The following is an 8,375-nucleotide window of genomic DNA, read 5'->3' as shown; positions in this document are numbered from 1 at the left end:
TCCCAGTGCATATAAAAGTTTATTTATACTATACTGTAGTCTATTAATTGTGCAATAATACATCTAAAAAACAATGTATATACCTTATTAAAAATATTTATTGCTAAAAAATGCTAACCATCTTCTGAGCCTTCAGTGAGTTATAATCTTTTTGCTGGTGGAGGGTCTTGCCTCAATGTTGATGGCTGTTGACCGCTCAGGGTGGTGATTGCTAAAGGCTGGGGTGGCTGCGGCAATTTCTTAAAATAAGACCATAAAATTTGCTGCATCAATTGACTCTTCCATTCACAAACAATTTCTCTGTGGCATGCAATGCTGTTTAATAGCATTTGACACACAGGAGAACTTTCAAAATTGGAATCAATCTTCTTAAACCCTGATGCTGCTTTGTCAACTAAGTTCATGTGGGATTCTAAATCCTTTGTTGACATTTCAACAATCTTCACAGCATCTTCACCAGGAGTAGATTCCTCTTCAAGAAACCATTTTCTTTGCTCATCCGTAAGTAGCAGCTCCTCACCTGCTAAAGTTTTACCATGAGATTGTGGCAATTCAATCATATCTTCAGGCACCACCTCCAACTCTAGTTCTCTCGCTATTTCTACTGCAACTGAAGTTACTTCCTCCACTGAAAGCTTAAACCCCTCAAAGTCATCCATCAGGCTTGGAATCAGCTTCTTTCAAACTCCTGCTAATGTTGATATTTTTGCCTCTTTCTATGAATCAAGAGTGTTCTTAATAGCATTTAGAATGGTGAATCCTTTCCAGGAGGTTTTCAATTTACTCTACCTAGATCCATCAGAGGAATCACTGTCTGTGGCAGCTATAGCCTTATGAAATGTATTTCTTAAATAATAAGACTTTAAAGTCAAAATTACTCCCTAATCAAAGTGGGCTGCAGAATGGATGTTGTGTTAGCAGACATGAAAACATCAGTCTTGTTGGAGATCTCCATCAGAGCTCAGATGACCAGGTGCATTGTCAATGATCAGTAAAACTTTGAAAAGAATCTTTTCTTAGCAGTAGGTCTCAAAAGTGGGCTTAAAATATTCACTAAACTATGCTGTAAACAGATGTGCTGTCATCCAGGCTTTATTGTTCCATTTATAGAGCACAGGCAGAGTAGATTTAGCATAATTCTTAAAGGGCGTCGGATTTTAGGAATGGTAAACACTGGCTTCCATTTAAAGTAACCAGCTGCATTAATCCCTGACAAGAGAGTCAGCCTGTCTTTGAAGCTTTGAAGCCAGGCATTGACCTCTCCTCTCTAGTTACGAAAGTCATAGATGGTGGCATCTTCCCGTATAAGGCTGTTTCGTCCACTTGGAAAATCATAGCCACCTTCATTCACTATCTCAGCTAGATCTTCTGGGTAACTTGCTGCAGCTTCTACATCAGCACTTGCTGCTTCACCCAGCACATTTATCTTACGGAGATGGCTTCTTCCCTTAAACCTCAAGAACCAACCTCTGCTAGCTTGTAACTTTTCTTCTGCACCATCCTTACCTCTCTCAGCCTTGATAAAATTGAAGAGAGTTACGGCATTGCTCTGGATTAGGCTTTGGCTTAAGGGGATTTTGTGGCTGGTTGGATCTTCTATCCAGACCACTAAAACTCTCTCCATATCAGCAATAAGGTTGTTTTGCTTTCTCATCATTTGTGTGTTCACTGGAAGCGCACTTTTAATTTCCTTCAAGAACTTTCCTTTTGTATTCACAACTTGGCTGACTGGTGCAACAGGCCTAGATTTCAGCATATATCCGTATGCCTTCCTCACTAAGCTTCATCATTTCTAGTTTTTTTATTTAAACTGAGAGATGTGCAACTTTTTCACTTGAACACTTAGAGGCCATTGTAGGGTTACTAACTGGCCTAATTTTAACATTATTGTGTCTCGGGGAATAGAGAGGCCTGAGGACTGGGAGAGAGATGGGGGAACCTCCACGGTGGAGCAGTCAGAACACACACAACATTTATCCGTTAAGTTTGCCATCATCTATGGTCATGGCTCACGATGTCCCAAAACAATTATAATAGTAGGGTAGGCCACCCCAAAAGATGCCTCAGTGGCATACTGATTACTTTGAATCCAAGTTACTTAGAAAATGGCAAATGCAAGAGGGACAATCTGATTCTCTTTCTTGTCTCCCTGAAAGCAGGAAATCTCTCATGTGAAAGGTGCACCCCTGCATCTGGAGGTAGAAGGACACCCTTATTGCCAAAGATAAGACTTCAGGCAGAGAAACCTATATGAGAAAACCTTATTACTTCTTTAATCTACTACCCCAAGCCCAAACTCTGTTTAAATTCTTTAATAATTGGGCACCCAAAACCTAAGTTTCCTTGTCCTTTTGATTCCTCACAAATTTATTGCTTCTTTGTCTAAAAAGTATAAGAGCTGTCTGTTTGGTCACTTCTTTGGTCCATTTATATGGCACCACCATGTACATGAATTAAAATGTGCTTCTTTTTCTTCTTATATCAATTTTATTATTTTTTATTATTGGTCCAGCTACAAGAACTCAAGAGGGGTAGAGACGGAAATTTCCCCCTCCCCAACAGTAACATCAAAGATCAGTGATCACAAATCTCCATAACAAATAAAATAAAAAAGTTTAAAATATTGTGAGAATTACCAAAATGTGACATAGAAACACAAAAATAGCCAATGCAGTCGAAAAATGGGGCTGATAGATTTGTTCCACAAAGGTTTACAAACCTTCAATTTATGAAAAACACAACAAAGTGAAGTGCAATAAAACCAGGTATGCCAATGGAAAGTCCAGGAGAAAAGAAGTGACGTGAAAATGTAAGCCTCTGAGAATCTGCAGAAGCACGAGGGAGGGCTTTGGCTTCCATGGGCTGTAAACTTGGGAGTAAATGGTCGGGCAAAGTCACTTTTACCTAGATCTTAGAGTCTTGGAAGTCCTAGCTGCTACTGGGGTAACAATTATAACAGCTACTGGCAAATTTTCTACAAGAAGCCTTACACAGTGCTTTGGGAAATTTTCATAGACCATTTGAGCTGGGTCCTGAAGGAATTGAAGGAACTTGTCATAGACTAGAGGAAAGGGGCATTATGGGAGAGAGTGGCCCACGCAAAGGCACAGAGTTATAAAGAACGCAGTGTGTTCAAAGAAGAGTGAGAAGTTCCAGATGGATAGGATGGATTTTGTGAACGAAGCAGGATTGGGTGAAGCTGGAGAAGCCAGCAGGGACCTTGTCCGGAAGGGCCTGAATGGCAGCTTCAACTTTTCCCTGCAGACACACTGGGAGGAAGACCCACACTGTAGAGGATGACTCTGGGGGTGGTACAGCAGTGGGCCTAGGATTTAATGATTCCCTCCTTCATGTCCCTTTGTGCCTATGTGTACCTCTAATTGCTGTAATCATCACCTTCTACTAGCAACTGATTATGTGTCATGTGCTTTGGGAAACACTGAGCTCCAGGAAGGTCAGAACCATGTAGTAGCAGGATGATGTATCAGTTCATCCTGAATCCAAATCCTACCTCCTCAACTTACTGCGTGTCCTTGGGCAAGTTACTTAACCTCCCTGAGCCTCAGTAGCCTCATCTGCAGTGTGGGGATAATCACAGTACCTATCTCAAAGGATGGTTGTGAAGATGAAAAGAATAGGAATATCCAGCACGGGGCCAGCACACATCAGTCCTCAGGTAAAGCAGCTCTTGTTCTTGTTCACCTCAGCCTAACACAGAGCATGCACATCATGAAGGGAGATGTAGGGGGGAAAGACTGCTGACAAGGAGGACAAACTAGACATAACAAACAGAAAGCCCTCCCCAGACTGGGATTGTTTTTTTTTTTTCTTCCACCTAGATAACAATCCTGTTTCTGATATCCTAAAAACGTGGCTGAGACATATATGGTAGTTTTAGAATATATCAACAAATTATCTGATATTCATCCTTTGAGAGCTGGAGTCTTAACTGCTCTCTGCTTGAGTGTGAGCTGGACTTAATAAGCAGCTTCTAGGAGGAGGGTATAGCTCAATGGTAGAGTACATGCTTAGGATGCATGAGGTCCTGGGTTCAATCCCCAGTATCTCCATCAAAATACATAAGTAAATTTTAAAAACCTAATTACCCACACCCCTGCTCCCAGAAAAAAAGAACTGCAAAAAAAACAACAAGTAGCTTCTAACAAATAGAATGAAGCAGAAGAGACTGGGTCATAAAAGGCATTGTGACTTGCTCGTGCTGGCTCTCGGATTACTCAGTCTGGAAGCAGGCAGTTGCCATGTCCTGAGGACACTCACACAGCCCAAGGAAAGGTCCACATTGAGAGGAACTGCTGGTCTTGGAAATGGATCCTCCAGCTCTAGTCAAGCCTTCAAGTGAACTACAGCCTCTGAGGTCATACTGACTGCAGCCTTGTGAGAGACCCTGAGCCAGAACCAGCCAGCTAAGCCATTCTTGAATTCCTAACCACAGAAACTAGGAGATAAAAATGTTTCTTGTTTTAAGCCACTAAGTTTTTGGTAATTTGTTATGCAGCAAGAGAGAACTAATACAATATCTAAATGCAATACTGTTCATTTTTATTTTTAAACTTGGGATTTGACTGTTTCTTTCTGACTTTATCCTCTAAGTGACAATGAATAATCATCCTAAGGTATAAAAACATAAAATTTATTGGATTAATCATAATCTTCTGTTCAGGTTCTAAGAAACACAAGAATTAAAAATAAAAACAAGTCTCTAAGTACTCAGAACCATGGAGTTGCTGTGGTCTATGGGATAACCAAAATCTGAGCACCTCATCAAAATCTGTGCACCCTCCCTTTCAGAGAGAACCACTTGTTATAGTGGTTAGGAGAGCTTTCAGCCGCCAACAAGGCACCAGGACTGAGAGCAGAATCAATTATCTCCCAAGTAAGGAGAGGCCAGGTCATGTAATTTATGAAAAATTTCTTCACCAAGTTGTTTATAATTCTATCTGGTCCGATTTTCTAGACTGAAGATCCTTTAAAACTGACATCAATCCTTTTATGCAATTTACCCCCATGTTCCAAATCTATCATACTGCATGGTGTACTGTGGGGGAAAAAAGCAGGGATTTGAGGTAGGAGAGACTTGGGGCTGGAATCCTGTTTCAGACAATCACATCATTCCACAAATACTGAGTGCATATGTTGTGCCGGCTGCTGTGCCAGTTCGGCTGCCACAACAGTGAGTAAAAACACACAAGGTCCCTGCCCTGATGGAATGAATACCTAATGGAGGGAATAGATAGTCACACAAATCAATGTAAAATTGCACTCAGCTGACAGGTACACAAGAGGTGGTCAGGGAAGATTTCCCTGGAAAAGTGGTGCTTGATCTGAGAGCTAAAGGATGAAGAGGTAACTAGGTAACTAGCCTATGGAGATGTTAAAAACGAGACACTGTGCCCCAAATGGGGTCACTTATGCTAAGCTCCATATTACCAGAGTCTTAATTATAGTTTCATCCTCCTGGAAATGGAATCTTAAACCAGAAAATCAGGAATCGCCTTATCAGCATTAGCGGGTAATCTGCTTGATTAACAGCTGCCATCTTCTATATGGAAAGTAACCTTGCAATAATCAATCTGCTTTTTTGCCTAGTGTAACTTCTTTGTTCCTGCTCCCCTCTACCTATAAAAGTCTTCTTCTTTTGTACAGCTCTTCAGAGTTCCTTTCTATCTGATAGATTGGTGTGGTATCTTTTTTTTTTCTTTTTAATTTTAGGGGGAGGTAATTAGGTTTATTTAAATATTTTTAATGAAGGTACTGGGGATTGAACCGAGGACCTCATGCATGCTAAGCACATGCTCTACACGGAGTTATAACCTCCCCCTTATCTGCTAGATTGGATGCTGCTTGATTCATAAACCACTGAATGAAGCCAGTAAGATCTTTAAGATTTACTCAGGGGAATTTTGTTTTTTAACGGGGAGAAGGAAGAACATTCCAAATAGAAGGAACAGAATGTGTAAAGCTGCAGTGAAAGAGTAGAAAACTAACAAGATGGCTACTGAGTTGTTCAGGCCTGTACTATTAGCTAAACTGACCTTATGACTAACAAGTTCCCCCTCTCTGCACTCTTTTCTTAGAATAACTTAATACTTTTTACCCTAGAGGTTTTGAAAGGTCATGGACTAAAGCTCAAGAAAATGGGCAGACCCTCCTTAATTCCTCCATAACAACAGCAAGTTCCTATCAAGATGAAGAGAATGTAACACCCTGTAAAATGCCCTGATTATTATCACCTTTTCTGTTCCATCCCGTTTTTCTATAAAACCTCAAGACCCCAGCCCCAAGATGGGATCACCGTCTTAAGGCATGAGCCTGCTGTGACTGCCTTTGCCAGGCAAAGCAATAAAACTGTTCTTTTCTATCCTCCCAAAACTCTGCCTCTGACTCTCAATTCAGCTATTGGGGTACAGAGGCTGGTTTTCTAGAAACAACAGGCGGAAATATGGAATGCACCAGAAGCTGAAAGCAAGTCAGACTAGAGAGAAGAAAAAACAGCGGGTGGAGGGGAGTGGGTGGAGGGGAGTGGATGAATGGGACAGTAACAAGGAAGTCAAACAGACAGGACTTGGCAATAACAGAAAAACGTTAGCTGGAAGGAGCAGACAATATAACCAACAGCGGCTCAAGCACATAAGGAAGGTGTGTGTTTCCTCAGATAATAATAAATTTCCTTAGATAATGAGAAGATAGTAAGAATTCTGAAGGTAGAAGGGATTTGTTTAGCAACTCAGTGATGTCAGGGCCAGCATGATGTGCCTTTTCCTCACATCTGAGGCCAGCTCCCTGCCTCATGACCAAGTCCAAGACAGAAGGAATGAAAAAGGGGCAAAATCCATAACAACGGTCTCTTTTATCAAGAAAGGAAACCCCTTCCCAGAGAATCCCCCAGCAGACTTCTGCTTAAGTCCTACTAGACAGAACTGGGACATCAGGTCACATATAGCTGCTAGGGAAGCTGGAAGATCAATGGTTTAAGTTTTCCAGACTCTAGAAGAAATGGAAAAGAGAGAAGAGGTTTGGGAGTGGGTAGTGAGTTAGTAAGTTCACAGTGAATTTGCAGGTGCAGGGCAAGGAAGATAAACAGCTGAATCGTTGATGTCATTCTCTGTTGAAAGATCATGAGTTCAGTTTTGGATATACTAAGTTTGAAGTGGGTGGTAAACTAAATAATGGCCTCCAAAGATATCTGTGTCCTAATCTCTGGAACGTGCGACTATTATCTTACATGGCAAAAGGGACTTTGCAGATTGACTAAATTAAATATTTTGAGACTCAGAGATTATCTTGGATTATCCACATGGGCCCTAGATGCCCTCACAAGTGTTCTTATAAAAAGGAAATAAGGGAGATTAGAGTCTAGAAAAGTAATAGATGTGACAATAAAAGCAAGAGGTTAGAGTGATGCAAGGAAGGGGCCAAGGAATGCAACTTCCAAACGCTGGGGGGAAAAAAAACAAAAAAGATTCTCCTTTCAGAACCTCCAGGAGGAACCAACATTAATGACATCTTGACTTTAGCCTAATGAGACTGATTTTAGACTTCTGATCTCCAGAATTATAAGAGAATACATTTGTGTTGTTTCAAGTTTGTGCTTTAAGTTTGTGGTAATTTGTTACAGCAGCCTAGGAAACTAATGCAAGGTGCCTTTAAAACATGGAAGAGATGGCAGGTAGGCAGTTGGATGAAAGGATCTGGAGGTGAGAGAAAAGGGCTGGGCTTGAGATATAAATTTGAGTGTCATACTCACGTGGGTGGCATTCAAAGTTGTGGGAGGGCATTAATTCATATGAGGACAGTGACACTGTCAGATACCTGCTGTCCATCTTTCAGCGAGTTACTTAATTTCTCTGAAATATTATTTATTGAATATTTATTCTGTCCTGGCATCATACCAAGCAAGTTACATGCATTCTCATCCTCACAATCACTTTAGGAGATAGACACCATATTTATCTTTTACTTACAAAAAAGGAAAACCAGGTTTAGAAAGATTAGTCATTTGTCCAAGATTAGACAGTACATGAAGGAGACAAGACTAGTTCCATTCCTCGTGCCTCGGCCCTTATGGCCCAGGTATCAGCAGCACTGACGAGATGCAGGAGTTTGCTGGACCTCCTGAAAGAGAATTCGAATTTTAACGAGATCCCCAAGTTACCTGCACACCAAGTGTGAGGAGCACGAGGCTCTAGCCTGCCTCCCCAGAGGGTTCCACTCAGGCAGGCACTGCCCCAGAGCCTAACTCAGAGTTCTAGAAGCACAGGCTGTTTTCACCTCTGTATCTTTGCCCATGCCATTCTCCACCTGGAGCTACTACTCCCGTTCCGGTGTCCGGATTAGGCGCCTCCAGGATTCTCAGG

The 8,375-nt window shown here is 41.4% G+C and overlaps 1 non-coding gene across 1 annotated transcript; it reads left to right on the top strand.

Annotated features, from left to right (window-relative positions):
- The first annotated feature begins 3,997 nt into the window (after positions 1-3,997).
- TRNAP-AGG (transfer RNA proline (anticodon AGG)) lies at positions 3,998-4,070 on the top strand. Its single transcript has one exon. It is a non-coding gene; the product is annotated as a tRNA-Pro (tRNA).
- Positions 4,071-8,375: the final 4,305 nt, after the last annotated feature.

Source organism: Camelus dromedarius, chromosome 12 (assembly GCF_036321535.1).
Source record: "Camelus dromedarius isolate mCamDro1 chromosome 12, mCamDro1.pat, whole genome shotgun sequence".
Classification (NCBI taxonomy): Eukaryota; Metazoa; Chordata; class Mammalia; order Artiodactyla; family Camelidae; genus Camelus; species Camelus dromedarius.
Note: the sequence above shows the minus strand (reverse complement) of the source record. Positions and strands in the feature narration are given on the sequence as shown.